At 43.6% G+C, this 24,608-nt stretch overlaps 1 pseudogene across 2 annotated transcripts; it reads left to right on the top strand.

Annotated features, from left to right (window-relative positions):
- Positions 1 to 8,343: 8,343 nt before the first annotated feature.
- Positions 8,344 to 24,355, top strand: LOC308579819 (neuropeptide Y receptor type 2 pseudogene; annotated as a pseudogene). 2 transcript variants are annotated; one of them, XR_014013485.1, is made up of 2 exons: positions 8,344 to 8,651; positions 22,324 to 24,355. The product of XR_014013485.1 is annotated as a neuropeptide Y receptor type 2 pseudogene (transcript). The 2 variants fall into 2 exon arrangements; XR_014013486.1 differs by lacking the exon at positions 8,344 to 8,651 and adding an exon at positions 20,100 to 20,183.
- Positions 24,356 to 24,608: the final 253 nt, after the last annotated feature.

Here is a 24,608-nt window from a genome sequence, read left to right as displayed (position 1 = left end):
ACGGACTTTGGATGTCTTCGAGCTTTTGTTGTAGGTTCACAGCACAGATCTTCAGCATCAATATCTTTGTTTCCATTGTGCACCACAGAACTTCCAAATGCTTGCAGGCCTTAAGACAGTACAGCTTCAGTAGATTTTTTTGTTAATACTGTATGATATATACAGGAAGATAAATAGGGAATTATATTATTGTAGCTTTCGGAATCTCTCTGACTGTGCCCAGGCGGAGGAAAGGGAAGGGAAGTTCCATTGCACTTCCAGGCACACACTGATTTAGTTGGCTATAACCCTGTCTCTAAGTTAGAGCAAGACTCTATAGCATTTTGCATTAACTCCTAGTATTGACTGCATTTAGAGACAACAGGATACCAGGCTTGATTTATGACAAGAATGCTGATAAGAGCACATTCTGTGCTGAAGGGCTTATATCAGTGTCAGAATTCTGCAGAATTAAGAGAGTTGTAGTGAGGAGAGGTAAGAGAAGGAGTGGCAATAAGCTTTATGATGCAGCTAGGCCTTGAGCCCATCTGCACCAGCCTGTAAGTTTCTTTCCAGACCTGTTTGAAGTAAGGATATTTATTACAAATCATTCCCTAATTGATCATGGAGGAAAGCTATAGCTAGCTGGCTGGCTTTCTCACAGTACAGACTTTCCTGGGGTTCATATAACTAATTAGAAGCACAGGATGTGACTGGTGCTCTCAGCATGATGTTGAAGGAACAGAAATTCAATCATAATTACTTTACAGTACAAAGAAGATTAAAGATGCTTGTATGCATCCCAACTCCACAGTGAAGTAAGGAAGCAAAGATCTGTAGACAGCGTCATTGCAGAAGCATTTGGTTAGTCTGAATGACTGACTGATTATGCTTTTAGACTGCTTTTCATTCCAAAGAATCACATGGTGGTGGTGGGGAAGATATATATATTAACACACACACACACACACACACACACACACACACAATTGTGCCAGGTTTAGGGATGTGGGGTTGAAGAAAGGTCACAATGACTGGCTACGTGGCTTAGGAATTCTGGGCTCCCTCATCCCCTTCTAAAGCAAGACTTTGTGGGACACGGTTTCTCCACAAGATGGAATGTTTGGTGGAAAAGTTATAATTACCAGATGAAATATGAATTTAGATTTTGTACTGAGTCAGACAACAGTTTTTCAGAGGCCTGCAGGTAGTTTTTTTGGTGCCCATGTTTGCTTGCTTTCTGTTCTCTGGCCAAATTTGGGTTTTCAGTGCTAGCTGCACCCTTGGAAAGCTGAAATGAAGAAGAATGGTCACTATTTCTGCAGCAGTAGATGTGATTACATTTTGGAGTGTCATCTAGTGGAGCTTTTCTGAAAAGTGAACGGTCTGGTCAATGCTTGAATTATGGGGGAAAGATTTCTTAATGGAAATCTTGCCTTTAATTCTCTTCCCAATGTATTTATTGATGATGAAAACTTACTACCCAGGTCTTCAATCAAACGATTTCCAGGGTGGTTTTTGCTAGTTAAACACATGCCAATAAGATTGGTCTAAAATTGATAACAGCAATAGTACCACAACAGCCTCAGCTTAAAACTATAAAAAGCACCAGATCTAAGAACTCACTAGTTCACAGAGTGCTGGGCAAAAATAATAATAAAAGAATAAAAATCACCTGGTGCTGAAAAGACATCAAACTCAGTGCCAGGCAAGCTGGTATTGGGGTGCCACCATTGGGGATAGAAGAGAAATGTAATTCAATATGCATTTAAAGCCAAATCTATCTAATTCAGACCTTCTGAAACAATATGCAAACTGAAACACAGCTAGCATACAGTGGTACCTCAGGTTACATATGCTTCATGTTACAGACTCCGCTAACCCAGAAATATTACCTCGGGTTAAGAACTTTGCTTCAGGATGAGAACAGAAATCATGCAGCGGCGGCACAGCAGCGGCACAGTGGCAGCAGGAGGTCCCATTAGCTAAAGTGGTGCTTCAGGTTAAGAACAGTTTTAGGTTAAGAACAGACCTCCAGAACGAATTAAGTTCTTAACCCGAGGTACCACTGTATATTACAGAGCGCTCCAGTATGTTTGGTGTTGCAGAATTAGGTGACATCCATGTAGGTATGCCCATACAGAGTGCTTGTCACACAGTTAGAATGTCTTCAATTACACCTGCCCATTCACCCCCCCCCCCAATCCTCCCATACCATCATTTGACTCAAGGTTGTACAGAGATTTCTAAAAGAAATCCAGGTCAGGATAATTATCTGTAACCTACAATCACAGCAGTGTTGAGCACCACAATGGCAAATCAATGCGTTGGCAAAGGTTTATGACCTGTGGCGCGGCTTGCAGCGGATTTCTATATTACGCAGATCAAGAGGAAATTAAGCTTGACCAGGTTTATTATCCTCCAGCAATAATGAGAAGTGCTCCTCGGTGATAAGGTTTTGTTTTTATTCTTCATCTATTTCATTTGCTGGTGTAATGGTCTATGGCCTTGTGCACATAAAACAACAAGGTCGTTGGTTTAACACTATTGAGAAGCTTCTCACTGTCCCCTTCTTTGCAGCCTTTTTTGGATGGGCCAAAGCTGTGACCAGGAATGGCTTCTGTGTTCCATCAGTGCTCCATGGTGATTTCTCAATATCCCAGGCCCCTTGACCCTGTGTAGCTGTGGGAGAGGTGGAAACTCAGACTTCCCCTCTGATTAAGCAACTCGGAGTCTGCAACAAAATATGATTTGTTTACTGGCCAGAAAATTCAGGATTAGGCCCCCCCCCCATCTAATCTTTGGTTGATAAACCCTCCACTGGGACCTGATCTAGCTGTGGGAGAAGAGAAAGGATTGATTTAAAGGACATATGTAGTCTGGCAGAAGTTTCTGCATTAATATTGCTGGCATCCAGGCTGTCAAGATTCTGTATTGCGCCACCGCCGCCACATTCCCCAAATTAATAAGAGTCCTTCTTGCTTAATTCTCCCTACCCCAGACTGCTCTTGTGACTGAATGAAGAAATGTCATTCCAATTAAGGGGGAATAAGTCCAACAAATGGCTTTGGGTATGGATAATTTTTTTGTCACTGAAATGAGCAGAAGGCAAACCTATTATTCCATTTTGGGACTTGGCGCCTAAATAAATATGTGAAGTGATGCATGTCAAATTTGGAAAAGAAACTTGCAGGTTCCTTTTCCTTTCGGTTACTTACAAGTACTTTGCATTTGGAGCAGATTTTGAGGGGGTGAGAAGGGAAAATGAGGATGGGTAAATCCAGTCGCACAAGGGTAAATCTGTTACTTGAGTTGAACAGCCACTTTGCATAAAATCCTTCAATTCTTATGAAGAACCCCAAAACTGTTCTCATTGATCAAAATAAAATAATACAGAAATTAAGCAATATTCCGTGTACTTTACTTACTATGTATAATTTATTCTGCTCCTAATGATTTTAATTTCCAAGGACACTGAATGCACTGAGGCAATAGGAAAAGGGAAAGATGAGGAAATGAAGGATAAGTGTAGGTAGGGAAAGCTATGTTCTGGAATCCTATGCTGGAATTTCCGCTCTGCTTTTGAGTTTTGGCTGGACATTGCCCAACATTCTCAACCTTTTCCTGTGGCCACAAAGACTGGGAACTTGTTTCTTAAAAACCAGAATTTGGATTCTGAGGAGGCTGAATACCATGCCAGGCCAGAATCTGATCCTATTGATGTAGTCAACCTCAGGACCTACAACTTACACACACTTCATCAGATTCTCAGGCATATGTACAAGATTCCAGTAGGGTTCAATTGTTTTTGGTTGTTTTTTTTAATATAAAAAAACACTTTACAGCATAGTATGGTGCAGTGGTTAGAGTGCCAGACTTGGACCTGGGAGCCCAGAGTTCAAATCCTGTATCCCATGAAGCTCACTGGGTGACTCTGGGCCAGTCACTGCCTCTCAACCTAACCTACCTCACAAGGTTGTTGTGGGGTTGAATGCATGCCACCTTGAGCATATTGGACAAAAAGGTGGGATTTAATGCAGTAAATTAAATAAATAGAATAGAATAGAACAGAACAGAACAGAATAGAAAATAAAATAGAATAGAATAAAGGCATGTAATTATATACATTCCTACTCAGAAGGAAGTCCCATTGAGCTCAATGGGGCTTACTCCCTCGCAAGTGAGAATAACAGATTGCAGCCTCAGTGTTTCACTTCTTCTCTGCACCATTTATTACTATAGAAAGCAATTTACAAAATATTCCAAAATCAAAATCTTGCCGTCAAACTAAAGTATCCAAATTAAGTAATGTATGCAAATTTGCTTTAAAATGCCTGAATTATTTTTAGTGCCTCCCAACATCAGGATGGAATGCTATGTGTGCTTTTTCCTGCTACAGAGTTGTTGCCTTCCCCCCTCCAAATGTATCTGGCAAAGTTTGGAGCCTTCAGAGAGGCTGCCTGCTTCCTACGCCTGTCCTATGTAGCATATCTACTCTCTGCAATACGGTGGGGGACACACAACCAGCTTTCTAGAGGCGAGTTCTTCAGGCACACATTTGAATGGCTGCTAAATGGCATGTGGCAGACCTGATGATGAAAAGACCTGTGTATACTTGTTTTCTCACACAACCTTGTCGGGCCATTAAACTTTGGATCATTAAACTTCATTGTCTTTAGATTATCTCAAGTGAGCACTCATGCTCAAATGCCTTCTCTCAAGGGGCCAAAGACTGACATTCAGTTATCTTCTGCACAATGCTTACAATATCCAAGCAGCCTGCCAGGTGGATGGAGACAGAACGCCGATTCTGTACTGCGTAGTCTAGCTGTTGCCAGATGGAAGGTACGGCTGCTTGGGTCTGACAGAGCATATGGTTAGGGTGCGTGGAAGTCTGCTGCGACATATTCACTCCTTGCTCCTGGCTATTCCTACAGAGCACCACAGACTTGGGCAATCTCTAGGCGATCTTTATTAGGGGTACATATGGTCCCATTTGTTGTTAAAGCACTCATCAGAGACTTCTGAGTAATGCTTGCCTTGTAAATTAACAAGTATGGTTACGCTTATATTTGCTGCATATGCTCATTTACTGAATGGCTGGAGGCTGCAGGTGACTTGAAAAGAGATGCTAATGTGCTAAAGGGAAGGATAATTGCATTTTGAACATGTTCGCTGCTTTCCTTTGTCTGTTGCACCATCTGGCTCCTCTCCCGACAAAGAACCCCTTGCCAGGTTTCCAGCAACGATCTCCTTGGAGCCAGACGCTTGCTATGCCTAGCTTTGCCTCTTTGGCAAGGGCTTGCAGCTTGAGATCCACCTGAGTGCATCTTGAAGCTATATTGGCTCATGTTTCTTGAAAGCAGATGAAAGCTCTTCATTCTTGGGTTGCATATTTATCAGGGCTTTTTCTGCAGAAACTCGCCAGAACTCAGTTCCTACAGCTCCTTGGTGGGTACCATTGCCATGATAAGAGAACAAGAACATTATAAGAGAACAAGGCATTCATGGTGAGTTCTGGCACCTCTTTTTCTAGAAAAATAGCACTGATACTTATCCTCTCAATACTAGACTGGGGAAGGGCTGTAGTTCACTGTGTCTCCAGGCAGGGCCAGCAAAGATTCCTGTCCAAAGTCCTGAAGAGCTGCTGTCAGTCAGTCAGCAGTAGTTGGTGGGACAGGGCAGGCAGGACAGCACTGCACACCTCACTTCCCAATCACTGCCACATACTGGGGGAGAGACAGGGCAAGACCAGGGCCGGATTTATGTTTAATGAGGCCCTAAGCTACTGAAGGTAATGAGGCCCTTTATTTGTCCAGCTGTCCTTTGTCAACAACAAATTGTCACTGTTATAGACTTCCGGAATGGATTAAGTTTGAGAACCAAGGTACCACAGTATATAGAAATGAGCTGGCCTCAACCAGGACCAAGGCCTTTTTGGCTGGTGGAACGCTCTGCCATAAGAGATCAGGGCCCTGCGGGATTTGACATCTTTCCGCAGGGCCTGCAAGATGGAGTTGTTCTGCCAGGCCTTTGGTCAGGGCTCAGCCCTTTTTGTATAAGAACTAGAATGAAAGGGGCCTCCCAGCATTCTCGCAGGCCCATATAAGATCAGCATACACAGTTGGGCCTGATGAGCATTTACTGTTCCCAACCCAAATCCTGTGGAAAGCCATCTAATCCAGATTTTAATTCTGTCCTGATATGTTTTTAAGAGATGGCTTAATTATTGTTTGATTTTATATCAATGTTTATATTTGATGTTAGCCGCCCTGAGCCTGATCTCGGCCGGGGAGGGCGAGATACAGATAAAAGTTGCTGTTGTTGTTGTTGTTGTTGTTGTTAGAGCCTACACAACACAAAACACTGTTGCTGTATGTAGGTTTTATCTTATTTGTTTTTATCTTATATTTTGGAAATTTTTTATATTTTTTGTCTTTAAATTTTTTTGGGGCCCCCAAGAGAGTGGGGCCCCAAGCTATAGCTTGTTTAGCTTATACGTAAATCCAGCACTGGGCAAGATGTGAAGGGCTCAGTGCTGCTGTGCTCACACTGCTGAGCTCCTTGCTTCTCCCCTCTCTCAGTAAGCAGCAGTAACCCTCGGCATTGGGAAGCCAGGTGCGCAATGCCACCCTGGCTGTGCTGCCCTGCTGAATGCTGCTGCTGCTGCAATCAGTTTAGACAATACTGAGCTAAATGGCTCATTGGTCTGACTCAGTATAAGGCAGCCTCTTTTGTTCCTAGATTTCAAGCTGAAGAGACTGGGCACTTGTATCTCTGCAGGCCCTGCCGGCAGGAAGCTCAGCTGCATAGCTGTTATCTGAAAGACTACTCTTTCTAAAGATCTGTGGTTGGTTGCTATGCTGGCTTTCAGTCTTGGGTGAACTTCTGCTTCCTACCACCTCTTTCCCTGTTTCTTTTTTCTTTATTTATATTGCTTTCTACCTAATAACAGAACAACTGAGAATCAATGCAGTTGCCATGAAATATATATTTACATGTAAATCATGCACAAGGGTTAGGAGTGCACACAACCCCCTTGAGAAATTTTGATATACTTATCAAAACATCTTCTTTTCTTTTTTCCCCTTCAGAATTTCTTGAATCATTTGCTCTGGCAGGAGCTTCTGGTTAGTTTTGAAATTTCACATGTGGTGAAACTTGGTATCCATTTTAGGATACTTATTTATGTTATCCAATTCACCAGCACATCATTCCTTTTGTTATCAAGTGTGCTGCCACAATTCCTCCAAACGTTTACCAATTTTCCAATTATGGGGCTGCCTCATACACAACATTGTCCTCACCAAAATGCCACCCCATATTATTTTTCCATTTAATCTGGATTTACCTTTTCTGCAGAAAGTGTAATAAGTAAAACACAAAACAAAACAGGGAAACAGTAAATCAGGATTAAATTGGGGTAGGGGAGATATGGGGTGGCATTTTGATGAGGACGGCATCATGTAGATGCTTTGAAAAACTTGCATGTGTGAACCCACAATAAACTGTGGAAGTACCCTAACTCTGAAAATGGTAAGGACAAGGTATGTGTGTATATCAGTACAGTTCTTAAAGGTGAGATTCATGTTCTTAGATGTACTAAGGACCTATGGAACTAGGCCTGGTCCACACTGCTTTTCTTTAAAAAATAAAATAAAAGGTTTGCATGATACTCTGCATTCCATGCACTTATTTCTGGTATTGTGATTGCTGCCCAATCCTATGCATGTGTACCTGAAAGTAAGCTGTATGAGTTCAATGGGAGTTCCTCTGAGTAAGTATACATTGGTTTATTATAGCAATGAACATGTCATCCCCTCCAAATGAAATCATGAGGCTTTGCCATTAGAAATGCAACAATCAAATAAACAAGTTATTTGAATAATGCTGCCAGATGCAAGCACATCACATACTGTAGGAAACATGCTACATATCCAAAATGGCATACTTTGCTATGATATGCTAATATGCAAGCAGACCTAAGTGAGTTACTGCAGATATACAACAGCTAGGAAAAGATAATACCTAATGTGTATTTCAAAATATTTATCACGTAATGAGAAGGCATGGATAATGGCACAAAGAAAAGGAGGTCTTGCCCAGGGCTATCAAGCTGCTCAGTACCAGGGGCAAACCTAGCACTGATCTTCTGAATGCCATATAGATGATGCTCTAGCTGATGTGCACCATGCTATCTGTAACCTATATTTCATTGCCAGAGAATCCAGTTTGGTCACTGTCATAGGATGTTTTAGCTCAGTAAGAAGCCCAGTGGGGGCTGAGCAATCCCTGAGGAGCAGCAGCAGCAGCAACAACCGCTGGCTCTCCCTCCCTCCTTCCCTCTCTCCCTGTGCTTTGCCGTTGGTTAAGCACACTCCCCCTCTCTTTCAGCATCACGGAGCATCCAGCTTTGAGGGGTAGGGATTGCCAGTCATGTTCAGAAGTCAAAGCCTCCCTCATCACCTCTCCCTTTGTCAAGAATGAAGCAGGTTCTTGGGGAAAGGGCACCTTTGTAATTGGGTAGGGGGAGGAAGGCTGCTCTCTGAAAGTAATTACTTTGAGAAAGTGCTTTTGTCTTGGCCACCACAAGATTTCACAAAGTGGAAAGAAGAGTGCAAAGACAGAATCAAGGAGCTTGGTTCGTCGCAGCAATGAAACAGTAACTTCAGGTAAGTGGCTTTCCTTTTATTCATCATCCAGGAAAGACAATTAGAACTGCTTTTTCATTTTCTGTGCGTCTTATTTTGTTGGTGGGAGAGAAGAGTTTGTACCTTACTGTGCAGCTGAGAATTAGCATGTTTTATCATTCCCTGCCATCACTTATAAAACAGCATTCTTGGAAAGCTAATTTTAGTCTGAAGACAGACAATAGTTTTTAAGAGAGTTGAAAGTGGGAACATGGAAGCATAGCTTCACTGTGGAGCCATATACCCTTATTTCTTTCGTCTCTGGTTGAACATGTTTTGCAGGGGGTTTTTTAACCGCTGCTACACAAATTTGCAAAACCCACGAACTGAGACAATAGGCGAGTGATCGTTCACGCAGTGTCGCCTTGTCGCCTTTGTTTCTCTGAAAGGAATATTGTCTGTTGCTAAGCCTCAGGTGGTGGTACAGAGGCACGTGCTGCAAGCAATAGTCCCAAATGTTTGTGGGATGAGATGGAGAAAGATATGCAAAAGGTGGGTCACTCACTGGTCAGCATATATGACTTCTTCCTATCTCCAGAGCACAGCCCAGCGATGTTGGAGGGTTCTGGTCTCATTCACCTTCCCAGGCAGCTTTTGTAGTCTGATTCTTCTGGTCACTAACTAGTGATAAGCACTCTCCTTTATCTGGAGATGCTGGATTTATAGAATGAGGGGCAAGGTTCTTGCTGGTGCACCTTGGCATGCTCTTTTGCCAGCTACATTCAGCCTGCTTCTGGGCTGCATCCTATACATAGAATTAAAAGAACGGGCCAGTTCTTGAGCATTCTGCAGCCTGTAACAGCTTCTGTGTAGCAGTTAAATGCAACAGAGAGGGAGTGACTTTTTAAGAGACTCCAGGTGCCTCCAGATATCGCAAACAGGCCATTGAGATATCACAAGAAAGTAATTGGCAACAGGTAGTTTTAAAAAACACAACTTACTGGATTTCCCTTAGAAAGGGAAAATTCAGGTTCAATGGTAGAAAAACTTGGGTTGGCATTTTGATGCCAACGATGTCATGTGAACACAGCACAAAACAAACTTGCATGCATGAGGAGCATTGATCCCACAAGACCACCAACCTCCCTGTTGGGATATAGAGTACAGACCTCCAGCTTTGCTTTCTGCTCTCTGTTTCCTTCCTTGTCCTCCCTTCGCAAAGTGCATGGCAGATCACATCTGCAGGCATAAGTCTAGACTTATTCCTGGCAAAGAAAGTATTTCACTAGTCCAACTGCATGAGAAACTCATGCTTGAGGAGCAGTGCAGGCGTAGGTTTTAAAAAAGCGAACCCCTACAAGTGTTCCTTACAGTGGGAATACCAGATGCATAACCTAACCTAAGCACAATTCATTTGCTGCCCATCCTGTCCCCCCCCCTTCTAGACAGCTTTGCAATTTACTCTAAGTGCCACCAGAAAACAGCTGTTTTTCTTGCACTTGTCTTAAGGAGTGAATCCTGTTGAGCTGAATTTCCATGAAATGACATGTTTAAAAATATCTGGTGTCATCTTCAAATGCATTTCACAAGCATTTGATGCCCATGAGGAAAAAAAAGCTTGCTCAGATGGAAATATCTGGGTTGGGTTGGTTCAACAGAATGAGGCTATGACAGACGTCATGAATATGGTGTCGGACATAGCTCTTTGTTTTGCTGGATTTGTAGTCCAGAAGTGTGAAGATTTGTTTGGGTTTTTAGCACAGGGCCTTTGGCTTACTGAGCATGGAGGGGTTCCTTGAGGAGTGGGCTGAAGATTGTGCTTTGGGGCGTTCCATTTTAACTTGCAGTTTTGTGAATCCTCCGTACTTTCCCTTTGCCCCTCACTTTCCGCTGTCTCAAAGAAGCATCACACCGAACAAGGAACAGCTGTTTCTGTTGATCCCCTGAGCCAGATGCTTGACATGACGAAACAGCACCGATTTGGAAAAAGCAGAGTGCTGTCTCACGCTAAATGTAAAACACTGTTGTTGCAATCATCAAGAAAACAACACAGCTGAACGGAGAGTGTTGGTGGCTGCCCCCTCCTGGCTGTGTTGTCTGGATCTTTTCACAGAGTATCCTGTCTTCAGAGCACAGCCCTATCTCTCACCTTTCCTTTGGAAATGTGGCTTTAGCGCCTGCCCGATTTAAAAAAAAAGACAAAGAACTGACTAAAAGGTGTCAGGCAGCGATCAGATGATACCTTTGCGGTGAGTGATTTAGTACAAAGCAATGTACACAAAGCCGTACCAAGCAGACATGAGGTTCAAAGTTGTGCAAGTTGTTATAGGGCTGCTATCTAAATCCCTCATTTGAACTGTGCTGCCTGATCTCACAAATCCCTTGATCTGCTATTTGGACAAGTAGGGATCATTCAGTGCTGCTACTGGCGTAGTTCCAGATTGCCATGTGGCTCGCAGGTGTCAGATACATCAAAACAAAACAAGGAAGCTCCTTTAAAAGCTGTATTCTGCCCCTGGATTTCTGAGCCACCTGGGACAAATCACTTAATTAGGCTTCATCATTTCACCTCCCTGGCTGTTTTCTCTTGAGGTCCTGGCAGACACAGACATTCCGCTAAGTTCCTAAGTGCTTTTGAGGAATTGCAGACGCTGTAAGACTGTACAGAGAGAGCAGCTGTGCTTTGAATATCGCTGAAGAGCGACCCAGTGATACTATGTGAGAGGCACTTTCACAATGCACCCTCAGCTTCTTTGGTCAGAAGTAAGTCTCAATCAGTTTGATGGAACTTGCTCACTAGCAGTGGCGTAGCGTGGGGGTGCAGGGGGGGCCGGCCGCACCGGGCGCAACATCTGAGGGGGGCGCGCTCGCACTTGCAGCTCTCTGCCCCTACCTGGCTCACTCACTCTAGGGGGCGCAAATTACTTGTCTTGCCCCGGGTGCTGACAACCCACGCTACGCCACTGCTCACTAGTAATTTTGCAGAAAGGTGAATGATTAACAACAACAACATACATACATACATACATACATACATACATATGAATAAAAATGCAGTATTACAGCCTTACAGTGCAATCCTATCCAGAAGCAAATGCTCTTGGATCCAATGAGATTTTCTGCCAAGTAAGTGTACATAGGAGTGCAACCATGTGTTATCAGAGTACGTGCTATGCAGCCCCTCCAACCGCCTGGAAAGTCTGAGGGACAAAGGAAGTGAAGACTAGGAACAAAGGCAGTCTTAACTGAATCCTAAGCCCTTGCTCAGCACTTCTGGAGGGAGTGAAGTGGCTGCATCTCTCCTCCAGTGGGTGGGGGTCAACTGTAGTGGAGAGCCTCCCTACTGAAAGCAAGGGCAGCTGGCAAGATACCACCAGCAGTGTTCTTGACTGTATTAGCTGGGGGTGAGAGCAGAACAGGGCTGGGGATGGATCTGCAGGATCCAAAGCCAGTCCATTTCTGCTTTACCAGCATACCCAGCTTCCACCCTGGTGAGCACGAGCTGGAGGGCTGTAGATATGGCAATGAATTCACTGTTCTATGCCTCCTAGCCCCTTGCTAGAATTTGTCTGCTTGGAAACAATCCTATGAAATGTTACCTGCGAATAAGCTTGATGGGGCTTACTGCTGATCTGAGTAGACTTGCATAGGATTGCAATGCTAATCACATTTTCTTCTTCTTGCTGGGACCTAATGGTCATTGGTATGCTTCCATTTCTGCCTGCCCCATCCACCAGTACACAGTATTTCTACTGCTTCCAGGATCTGAGGTGAATAGCATTTCACTCCTCCCAGGTGCAAAAAGTTAGCTAGTTGTCCTTTAGAAATATATATTATTCTCAGCATTCCCTCATCCTCTACAAGGCATGTTTGCTATTTTAAAGATACCCCTTACCAGCAACCTGAGGGAAGGGTGAAACAACGGGTGTATAATAACTGCAAGAGTAATAATGAAAGTTGTGATAAGAAAAGGAAATTAATTGACAGAGGAAAAGAAGCCAAAGTGATAACTGGGAGAGCATGGAGGTAACGGGAAGCTGTGAAAGTTTAATTTGACACACAAAGATGGGGATTTAGCAGCAATTTAAGGCTCCTCTTTTATTACTATAAAAAGGCAAAGGTAGATAAACACTATTACACAGAGAGCAGGACAATTGGAGAAATTACCCTGAGTTGGAAGGAAATGTAATGTCTCTTTGTACGTTTTCATGCCCAAAGCTGGTGATGGAAATGGCTTCCATCTCTTGATAATTAGATATGAAACAGCGAAAGGAGGCTGGGGCGGTTCAAACACCCTTATTTCCAGCTTTTCACTAATAATAACTTGTGATTGTAAAGGGTCCTCTCCTCTTGATGTTATTTTCTTCTAGTCTATATGCTTCTCCCATTCCATTCGCTGGAGGCAATCAAAACTCACTGCTCTTGGGAGGAATTTTTAAATTTAAGTGCTCTGTTTCTACAGAGTGTGTTTTTGGTTATCTCTTCCCCTTTCCCTTGTTTATACGTGCCTTCTGTCACTAAGCTACTGCTAACTTCCAAGTATCATTCCAGGTAACACATTCGGGTAAGGCCCACAATTTGTCATCTACGGAGTAGGGCAACTATAACAAATTGCAGTTCCTTTAGGGGGGAATGTGCTTTAAATATATGGTGTGTACATAGTGCAGGGGTCCAGAAAGCTCTGAGATGTAGAATTAATGTCCAAATTAACAAATTTGGTATATTTGGATCAAAAGAGAATGACAAAAGCCTGAAAAGGTTGCCAAAAATGCCCCCCTTTAATACTAGTTACCAAACATTGATCACATAGAAAGAACAATATTTACCTTCTTATGATAATTTTTAAACCTAGAATAATTAATATTCAGCTGTATCACTTGTTATGCCCTTTTAACAATATGGAGAGTATACCAACCGTGTTTTCATACAAATATGAATCTGGTGACAAAACACTAACTTCTTAATTGCTTTTACACACACACACACACACACACACACACACACACACACACACACACACACACAAATTCTGGTTAAAGGATAGTTCCAGCATTAGAAATAAATCCAGAGTCAAAGCAAGCAGAAATGGAGAAATACAAGCACAACCCAGAAATCCTGTGGTAAGCAATTAGAGCTACAGTGTGTTGTGGCAAAAAACCCCCACAAAACCCAGCAGAGCCCTGTGGCACCACTAACACTGAAAATTGTATTGTGGCATAGATTCCACATCTTCAGTAGGGCAGGATAATTGAGGCAGTGACAGATCAAATCTGGAGCATTAGCAGGAGGCTTTCAGTTATTGCACAGCATGTCATGTCATGAGGTTAGAGGCTCAGGAAATTATAAGGAGAAAGCCTCGCTAAGAAGGGACTGCAATCCTCTCCTGCAAGTTATCAGTGCCCCTAACCTGTTGCCTTTAGAACAACAGCTCTCATTTTAAATAAAATCTGCTCTGAAGGCCTGAATCAAGAGTCAACCTAAGATCTGGGCAAATATTTACTTACAGTAAATATTTACTTACTTATACTTATTCACATCAAGAGAAAATTACCAGAAAGTCTACTACCTCTGATGGCAGAGGAATGGTTGATCCAGCACTAGGGTAATTTCTGATCCCATGCAAATATCAGTAGATCATTATGCCACCAATCACACCCCAAAGGGAGATCGATAATTTTTAGGATCATATTACTAGGGCAGACCAATTCTACATTAGGGTGCTGTTAGTGTTCAATAAACCTTGTAGTTTTGCAACTGTTCAGATAATCCAAGCTCCACCTTTCATAGATGGCATCTACCCTAGAAGTGCATGTCCACTAATGTTATCACATTTCAGTTGTATAGTAGTCACAATATCAGCAATTCAAGTCCTTTGACATTGTTGTCTGAAATTAGACTATTGGCATCATGGCTTCTAAGCTGTTTCCCTCTAACCTTACAGAGTACCTTAGCCTGATTCTCCAGCCTATATCATCAAAACATATTATGAGATCTTACTCAACTTTAGTTGACCTCTAAAGTACTTTCCTGGCTTTAATTAAACCCATTGCTTCCTAAAAGTCTATCATGTTGGAATCTTATTCCGTCCCATTAAAAGCTCCACTTATTTATGTAACGATCAACTTATTTCTAGTATAACGATTTTGAATCATGGGGGCTCACGTTCCTCTATTTCTTTTTAAATCCCTCTAGAGATACTGGCTAGACATTCTAGTATTCTTTGTAATGGTACTTTGTTGCATGGACGAACATTATCATGCATGCCCACAACTTGCAGTCTGAACTAATCCAGTCCAAATACAGGCTGTGTACATATAACCAGATTGAGCTTGGGACTGAATATGCCTAGATGGACGACCTCTGTTGGGAGAGCAACAGGGGAACTGCAACTCTGTTGCTCTTACTAGATTTTTTATGGGCTTTTGATACTATTGACCATGGTATCCTATTGGATACTCTACAGGAGATGGGTTTAAGGGGCACTGTTCTGCAGTGGCTCTGGTCTTATCGCCAGGACAGGTTCCAGAAGGCAGCATTGGATGAGTGCTCCTTGGCCCCCTGGTTATGTGGTGCCACAGGGCACTATCTTGTCTCTGAAGCTATTTAACATCTACATGAAGCAATTGGGAGCAGCCATTAGGAGTTTTGGAGCAAGGTGTTTGCTTATGATACCCATTTTAATTCTCTGTAATTTCTAAATCAGGAATGGCTGAAAAGGCCCTAGACTGGTGTCTGCATACAGCATTGGGCTGGATGAGGGATAATAAACTGAATCAGACAACTTGCAAGATGGAAGCTCTGTGGGCAGAGGTAGATGTAGGGCAGCGCAATTGTTTTCCCCGTGCTGGCTGTTGAACCAAGGGGGAGAGCTGCAGGGCATCGCAACTGTGACATAGTGCACACACAGAACAGAAGGCAAGAAGTGGTGGGGCAACGAATTTTTGCCTCACATGGGGCACCACTACAATTTGAAAGACCAAAGTGGGTAGGTGAGGGGTTTCTGGGTCCAGGAAATCAGTAAATTGCCTGCCATGGCAAATGTATAGTTTGAGAGTTCTCCTGGATCCAGCTCTGTCACAAAATGATGGCAGAAGAGTGTGGAGTTTGGCATAATCAGCTGGCAATTGCTGACATAGCTTTTAATTGATATCTAATTCCCAGTGCTTTTTTTTCTGGGGGGACGCAGGGGTATGCATACCCCTAAACATTTTGTGAATCTAAGTTTGGCCTCATTGAGGGGCAGTATTTCAATATGAGTAGGAAAATGAGAATAGCCCTACCTAAACATTTTTAAAAGAAAAAAAAGCACTGCTAATTCCTCTTCAAAATGTGCCACAGCGATTTCCTTGTGACAGGGAGTTCCATAGTTTACCTTTCCTCCAGTTGGTTCTGGAGGTATCATGACTCAGCAGAATTTGCTGACCCAGAGGCTCCCATGTGGAGAAAGCTTGTTATTTTATATTTTTCCTCCCATACTCATGCCTTTCAAAGTATTTTATTCACCTCTGTCATTTACCCTTCTCTTTCCCCTCAGTTTGTGGGGAGAAGAAGAAATAAGGTCTACATTCTCTGATCCCTCTTCTCTGCTCCTGTTATGCACACTTATTCCTCCCATAACAGCTTCTCTCTGTTATCTCTTCCTGAGGGCCCTTTCACCTCAGAGAAGGGAGACTCTCTCTTCCCACCCAACTCAAAACTCTCCCTCTCCTGGTCATATTCATTCAGTCTCACCTTCTTTTCCTCTGTCCTAGCACATGACACCGCTCCGGCGGGAAGGTAAACAGCGTTTCCGTGCGCTGCTCTGGTTTGCCAGAAGCGGCTTAGTCATGCTAGCCACATGACCCAGAAGCTGTCTGCAGACAAACGCCGGCTCCCTCGACCTATAGAGTGAGATGAGCGCACAACCCCAGAGTCGGTCACGACTGGACCTAATGGTCAGGGGTACCTTTATCTTTAAATAGCACATGACACATACAAGCACATGCGCACACACCAGTTGCCCACTTCCCAGCACCACTGCCTAATGGCTGGTTGTTTTTCTGAGACAGCTGCCATTTTGAAGGCAGTGAGGGGAGGCTTCCTAGCTAAGAAGGAAGACTGAGCTGTGGGAAAGCGAGCAAGTGCACATGTGTGTGCGTGAGACGGAAGGGGGCAGAAGATGCAGCAGCAGCACACCACTAAACACTTGCTGCTTCTTTTCCTCTTCCTCTGCCTGAGCATCCCTTCGGCCTCCTTCCTGTTTTTCTCCTCCTTCCCTCACACTTTGCCAGCAACTCTGCCCATTCCTAATCTCTTTCCTTCTCTTTCTTTCCTCCCTCCAACTTCATGTGTTTTAGCCTCACTCTCTAGTCAGCTCCCACTCCCATGAGTGCCTCTGTACTGCACATATGTGAAGCTGCTGATGCTGGAATCATGAGTGGGATGAAGAAGCAAGGAAGCACCGGGCAGGCTGCAGCACTGAGGCCAACCTGAAAGAGGGTTGAGGCTCACTGGTGATCCCTTGCTCACAGTTTATGAAACCCTGCTTTGTATATTCACTGCATTAGCTTAACTGTCCTAGTATCACCTTAACTGTTTGGCCATGACCCCTGCTATGGGAAAGAAGACACATGAAAGTACCCAAAATGTTTACCACCAAAAGTTTAATAGTCTCTTAGAACTTTTAGAACTATATCATGTCACAGATGAATTCTTCCCCCTGTGTCAGTCAGCAAGACTGCTTAGCTGTTGCTTGATTCTTACGAAACACCAGCAGTTTCTCCATATACTCGAGGAGCCTGCCTGGCTACAGATTAAAATTTCAGCATGTTTTCAGCAAACGTGATTTCTGTTTGGGTGAAATCCACCGCATGATATTAACTAGTCTAGAAGCATTGCAAATTATTTTTGATCACACTTATTACTTTGCCTCATTTCTGAAACGCATTAATTAATTCTGAAATGTTAGCCTATTTTTTAAAAAACCCATTAAGACACTTAAAACAAATAATCCGAAATGGTCCGAACAATAATTGTACCTCTGACTGTTCTCTAATTGTTAACTTTTAGAAATTGCAATAATGGTTACTCTGCAGCTAATTGTTTGAAGTGGGAAAAATATGAAGAAGACAACTGAGCAAGCATAATTTGCTGTGCAGCCTTTGTCCATTTCAGCCTACTTGCAAAGGAGATGAGGAAATCAAGTATAATTATCAGATTCACAGTATCATAGAATTGTAGAGTTGGAAAGGATCCTGCAGATCATCTAGCACAACCCCCTGCAATGCAGGAATATGCAGCTGTCCCATATGGGGATCAAACCTGCAACCTTGGCATTATCAGCACTATGCTCTAACCAAGTGAGCTATCCATGGCTATCAGCATGTGGAAGTCAATGGGACAGTCAAGCCAAATACAGCGGTAAAGGGAATGGTATCATGGACACACATGGGGAAAACCCGCACAATTTATTAATTTATTTTTGCATGGTCTCAATATATTTTACTGGATAAAAGGGTCTTATAGACAAACTATCACATGCTCACGCATGTTAGGACATCCTGTGTTTCTTCAGCTTGTGTGTATACCTCAGTGTTTATCCTTGGAACCATCAAGAGAGATCTGTGAACCAATAATATATAAGGTGAGGAAGAAGCGCAGACCAATCTAAATCAGGGTGGCTGATGTGGATGAATATCTGCAGCTACATTGCTCATCTGAATCCAACTGACCTAGTCAGAAAGAGAAGGATAATTTTAGTCATTTAATTTGTCGTTGTTGAATTTTTATTGCCATGGTGGGGAAAATGTGCTTGTTGGGTTTGTAGTTTTTTTGCCTCGGTGTCAAAATGACTTAACTGGCTTTGGACATTATGCACATTGACCTTGGGGGTGGGGGTGGAGAATGGGGTGCCATTTGCCACTTCATATCAAGCAACAAAATGTCTTGGGTCAGCCCTCGGTCAGATGCTCCTTTTGTGCTACCCCAGCCCAAGCCACTAATGAATGCATGACTAGAGCTGGATTGGGGCTGGATTACTAAATTTATATACCACCCTTCATCCGAAGATCACTTTATCAATAAAATATAAATGTGCTTAACTTGGGCTAGAACTGCAACCATAGTACTGAACATAGCTTGGTGTCTGTAGGCAATACTTTTAACGGTCAGTGTGGTGGTGAGTCTATTTCATGATAACTTTTAGATGTAATCCTAGACAGCTCTGGCTTCATATGACCACCAGGCTTTTCTGCAATGCCTATAGGCAGTTGCTACAAGAGTAATCTGGTAAAATCAGAAGTGAACTCAGCTATCATCTTATATATCTCATCAAGCAATTAATACCCATTTCCCTCAAGTTCACAAATGTCCAGTATGGCAAGTAGTAGGGGTGGAGGGTGGGAAATGGCAAGAAAAACAAGCCATACCAACAGTGAAACTTAGCACATGTTAGCACACAAATTTGTGGCCATGAGGGTTAAATACACAGGACAGTGTGGAAGCCTTTGAAACACAATGCCCAACCTTAATCCCATATGTCACCAGCTTTTGAGTTGTGTCGTGAGTTATTGTTCATTCTTGCTGAAAAGTTTGGGTCAATATGACCCCTACAGCACAAGGGAGGCTTGAGCCAGAAGAGTGTTTCTGGGCAGCAATGAAGTTGAACTGACAGTCTTTATCCTCACAACTGTACAGAGGGATATTAATTTGTGTTTCATAGAGAATCTACTACAAAAATCACCATCCCAGATCAACCCATTGGTGTTCGTCTCAGTGAGCCAGTAATATTTAAGTGGGGAAGGAGCTCAGACCAATCTAAACCAGGCTCCTTCCTCTCTCCCTCTCTTCCCATACAGCAGAGTTTAGCAGCCAAGCAACATGAATTCCTGCAACTGCTCCCAAGAGGGTTTATGAACTTTGTTCGACCAAGTGATAAATGGACAAAGTGACATTTATTATGAATTGTGACATAACTTCAGCCTTTATCACCATCTGGTCAGCCATTCTCTCTCCCCACCCATTTGTTTAAGGCAGTGTTTCCCAACCACTGTTCCGTGGCACACTAGTGTGCCGCGAGATGTTGCCTGGTGTGCCGCGAGATGTTGCCTGGAGGGAGGCGGGCGAGTCGGGCGGCGAGAGGCGGGGCGGCGAGGAGAGGCTGCCCAGCGCGGGGCTCTCGCCGTCTGCCTGCCTGGCTGCCTGCGAGCTCGGCGGGCAGCGCCTCCGTCCGCAGCGCCCACCTCGCGGCTCTCATTCCCTGCCCCTGCCAAAGCTCACCCAGCCAAGCCGCGCTCTCCTTCCTGCCTCGCTTTGCTGCCTCCTCCCCCCCCACCCCCAAAGCTTGGAGGTTCCCCGGCAAGGGGGAGGGAAAAAAATTGAAACTTACACTTTCGTGCGTCCCTCCCGGCGTGACGCTGCGCGCTGACGTCACGGGGCTGTAATGGTGGTGTGCCTTGAGATTTTTTTCATCAAACAAGTGTGCCTTTGCCCAAAAAAGGTTGGGAAACACTGGTTTAAGGAACCACTGCATGCATTTCATGGAAAAACGCAAGAGAACAGCCACATGGTGGAAATAGATGCTCCACCAACAACCAGGTCAATGATATTTGTGGTCCAAATTACTCAGTTCCACTAGCTTCAAACTAGTTGTTTGCAAGTTACCCCACTGATTTCACTAAGTCTTCATGATCCAATTGTTGAGGAGTGTAGCATGTGAAATGTATAAACGTTTCTTTTGAGAGAATGAATGCAGGTTGCTTAGGAACAAATGCAAAAACACAATAATCACATTTTCAGGTTCACATAACCTTTCTTCAGGCTAAAATGGAATGGTCAGAGCAAATGTTTGGAATGTTCCAAAGGAGAGTGATAAGCAGCTGGGTGTGCTGGATGATGAGATAATTATCATCTAGAAACTCAAGGCGCATTGGGGATATATTCATTTGAGATGAAGCTTAATGGAAGTTGTAAATTAGAAGCTGTGTCTAGCTCTAGGAAAGAAACATTATCTTGTTCAAATCTGCATCTTGGAGCTTGCTCACTCGTGCATGTAACTCACTTGATTTCTTATCACAACCTACCGTCAAGTTATGCTAGCTTCATGAGTCCAATTGTATCCCAGAGTGCAGCAGTCTTCCTTCCTATCCATGGCAACTTCAGCAGCATCACAGTATGATTTAAATCAGGGAATTTGGTTACGTTGTCCCTCTTCATTTTTTCTTTTAAAAAACAAACAAACAAAAAATCAAATGCTGGGAGATCCACACATATCTTGTTTGGCAATGACTGATAAAGTTACTAACCCTAATATACCAGTAATTCACAGATTCAGATGATGGAAATAAAAACAAAACAAAAAAAATGAATTCTGTATACTACAATGGGAAAAATTTATGGTTCCAGAAAGTCCTCCAGGCCTTCCATTTGACAGCCCAATCCTAAGTACAGTGGTACCTCTAGTTATGAATGGGATCCGTTCTGGAGCCCTGTTCGCATCTAGAAGCAAACATAACTAGCGACGGCACGTCTGCGCATGCGCACTTTGCTTTCCGCTGCTTCTGTGCATGCGCGTGACGTCATTTTGAGTGTTTGCACATGTGCAAGCGGCGAAACCCGGAAGTAACGCGCTCCTTTACTTCCGGGTTGCTGCGGAGCGCAACTCGAAGGCACTCAACCTGAAGCGCATTCAACCCGAAGTATGACTGTATGTGTATTCAAAACACAGCCAGCTCCACCTTTGAGGGGCCCCTCAGCTACATGACCTGGTGGCTGCAGCACTCTGATGAAACAACTTTGTAATCCCCCAGCCCAGTTCCCCCAACAAAGCATCTCTACAAGGTGTTATGGTAAATTTAAATGGCAGCTCCCAGATCCCTACCGAGAGCAGCCATTTAAATTTCCCACAGTGCCCCAAAGCAATGCTACTTCAGGGGCACTGTGGGAAATTGAACACACAGCTCCAGGATGCAGCTGATGAGCAACCAGTGGATTGGACTGTCAATCAAAGGGCCAGGCTAAGTGGTGGTGCTCAGCCCAGCCAGGGTTCTGGGCCCAGTGGGTGCCTAAGGATGATACATGACCCCATGTGACTCAGACTTTGCTTCCCACTGTGTTATTTCACCCAGATAAGTGTGTGTGGAACTGCAACTTTATGTCACCCTCATGGGCAAACTACCACAGATTCTATTACCTTCCCAGTCCTTTATTGATTTATATATTTATTTGTATTCCTTCCCCATCCTTCTCTCAGATTTAATTATTCTGACAAGCAGAGCCCATGTCACCAGAGACCACGGAGGCAGATTGCAGGCCAGGAGCTGCCTGTTGTTAGCAGCTAAATAGAAGATTTGGTTTATCTGATTACATCAGCATGACATTTGAAAGGGTCTTTTCAGCCCATTCAATTTTAGACAAATAAATTTTTTGAAGTAAATACATTTTTAATGCAAATAATTCAATTGAGACCAGCCTCTTAGATCTTTGGTCAGCATTAATTTTATCATGTGGATAAAAATGGGAGATGGGGCATCCAACTGAGTCAAAGAACAGCCATGAAAATGTTGTATGGAAACTATGGACAATGAATTTTAGGACTTTAGTGTTGGTAGGACTTTAGGGATGGAGCCTAATTTGAAATGCTCTCTTGGATATGCTGTTGAAACCTGAAATATCTAGGGTTTCCCCTCCCTCCTATCTAAAATATCCTTTTTGTGTGTTCTTGTTTCCATGTTCACAGGTGGAGTTGCAAACTTTACATAAATCATTAGCCCAGAAGCGAAAATAAGCCAATAAATAGGAATGGGGCTGCTTGATCAAGCCAACAGCACTATCATCCTGGAAGAGCATAACTTGGATAAACAACTGCCATTCAGCTGGCATGCAAAGGGCTTTGCCACCCCTAGCCAGGGGCTTGAAGGATCCAGTAATGTTATGATGGACAGTACCAAGATCCTGGGAGTCCAGATCATATTGATAGCTGCCTACTCCCTAATCATTCTTCTGGGATTCATTGGCAACTCCTTAGTAGTCTACATGATTGTGAGATACAGAACCATGAGGACTGTAACCAACTTCTTCATAGCTAACCTGGCTCTGGCAGACTTGATGGTGGACACGCTCTGCTTGCCCTTCACTTTGGCCTACACTCTGTTGGATGAGTGGAAGTTCGGGGCTGTGCTTTGTCACCTGGTCTCCTACGCTCAAGCTTTAAGTGTCCATGTGTCTACTCTCACCTTAACTGTGATTGCTCTGGACAGGTACAGATGCATTGTTTTCCATTTGGATAGCAGGATCTCCAAGAAGGTCAGCTTCACCATCATCGCTTTCACATGGCTGGTTGCCGCTGTCCTAGCCAGTCCACTGGCCATCTTCCGAGAGTACAGGTATGAAGAAATCCCATCCATCAATCTCAGAATCGCCGTCTGCTCTGAGAAATGGCCTTCTGAAAGCAGGGATGCTACCATATACAGCTTGTCCATGCTCCTCTTGCAATATGTCCTCCCTCTTTCCATCATCTGCTACGCCTACATCAGAATATGGTTCAAACTGAAAAGCCACATCAGTCCCACTGCTAGGAGTGACAGTCACTGCCGGAGGAGAAAGACCACAAAGATGCTGGTCATGGTGGTGGTGGTGTTTGCAGTCTCTTGGCTCCCCTTCCATGTTTTCCAACTTGCCGTTGACCTTGACCTGGTACTCATCTTCCATGACTATAAACTTCTTTACACCGTGTTCCACGTGGTGGCCATGTGCTCCACTTTTGCTAATCCTCTGCTCTATGGCTGGATGAACAAGAACTACCGCAATGGATTCCTCATGTTCTTCCGTTGCCAGAACAAGCCAGAGAGGCTCTATACGGAGGGCTCGGTCAGAGGGCGGTCTTACACTTTCCGAGCCACCACCTTGAATGACAGCATCAAGCACTCGACACTCAATGGGCAGCTGCCCACACCAGTTTAGGACCACAAGTAGCTGTGCCTCCACAAAGGGGCAGGAACCTTGATGGCATCTACCTAGGACTGATGCCTTTTCTAAAACTCATAATGTGTCGTATTGCCAAAATAGTGTTACTTGTCATAGCCCACATGGGAGCACATTGTCTATCTGTCCAAACAAAGAACCTCATGCAGTGTCTATTTTGTCTCATGAAGCAAGTTAACTAAACCTTGCTTTGAGTTCTGTGTTGCTTCTTGCATAAGCAGCACAAACGTGTTGTTCACAGAATGCTTTCAGTTCAGTTCTACCATAATCTGAGAGAGGAGAGAAACGGCGAATAGGACTGGTTGTTTTAGGCAGCCTGCCCCCAACCTAGTGCCCTCCTGGCATTTTGTACTACAACTCCCATAACCTCCAGCATGCCTCTGGTTACAGGTAGGTAGCCGTGTTGGTCTGCCATCGCCGAAGCAAAATAAAATAAAAATTCCTTCCAGTAGCACCTTAGAGACCAACTAAGTTTGTTATTGGTATGAGCTTTCGTGTGCATGCACACTTCTTCAGACACCAGCATGGCCAATTGACATGCTGTCTGGGTCAGATGGGAGCTGTGGTCCCAAACATCTGGAGAGCACCCGGTTGGGAAAGGCTGGTTTTAGGCATCCAGCAGGAATGAAAGGATCTGCCTCCAGTACTGCAAACTACAGGACAGTATGCTATTATATATTAAATGCACTGTATATTCTTTTAAATGACATGTCCTCCTATTCTTTTGATTTTCTCATGCCAAAGTCATATTATTATTTCCAGTTTTAAAGACTAAACAATTCATGACCCATTGTGTGCAATTTTTAAAACAGGTATTATAAAACAATTGATAAGCAAAGGCTGGGTGTTCAGCACATGGATTCAGCTGAAATACCAGATTCTTCTAGGTTTCCAGACTATCACAAATGATGACTGCTCAAGGTTTGCATTGGTATCTGAAACTGGAATGGTTGCTGTCCAGAATGGCAGCTTTTCATGCAACCAGATGTACCGATAATAGTGTCTTGAGGAAGTGATGTTCATACTGCATCCCACGCTCAG

This window comes from Podarcis bocagei (assembly GCF_964188305.1).
Source record: "Podarcis bocagei genome assembly, chromosome: 2".
Lineage (NCBI taxonomy): Eukaryota > Metazoa > Chordata > Lepidosauria > Squamata > Lacertidae > Podarcis > Podarcis bocagei.
Note: the sequence above shows the minus strand (reverse complement) of the source record. Positions and strands in the feature narration are given on the sequence as shown.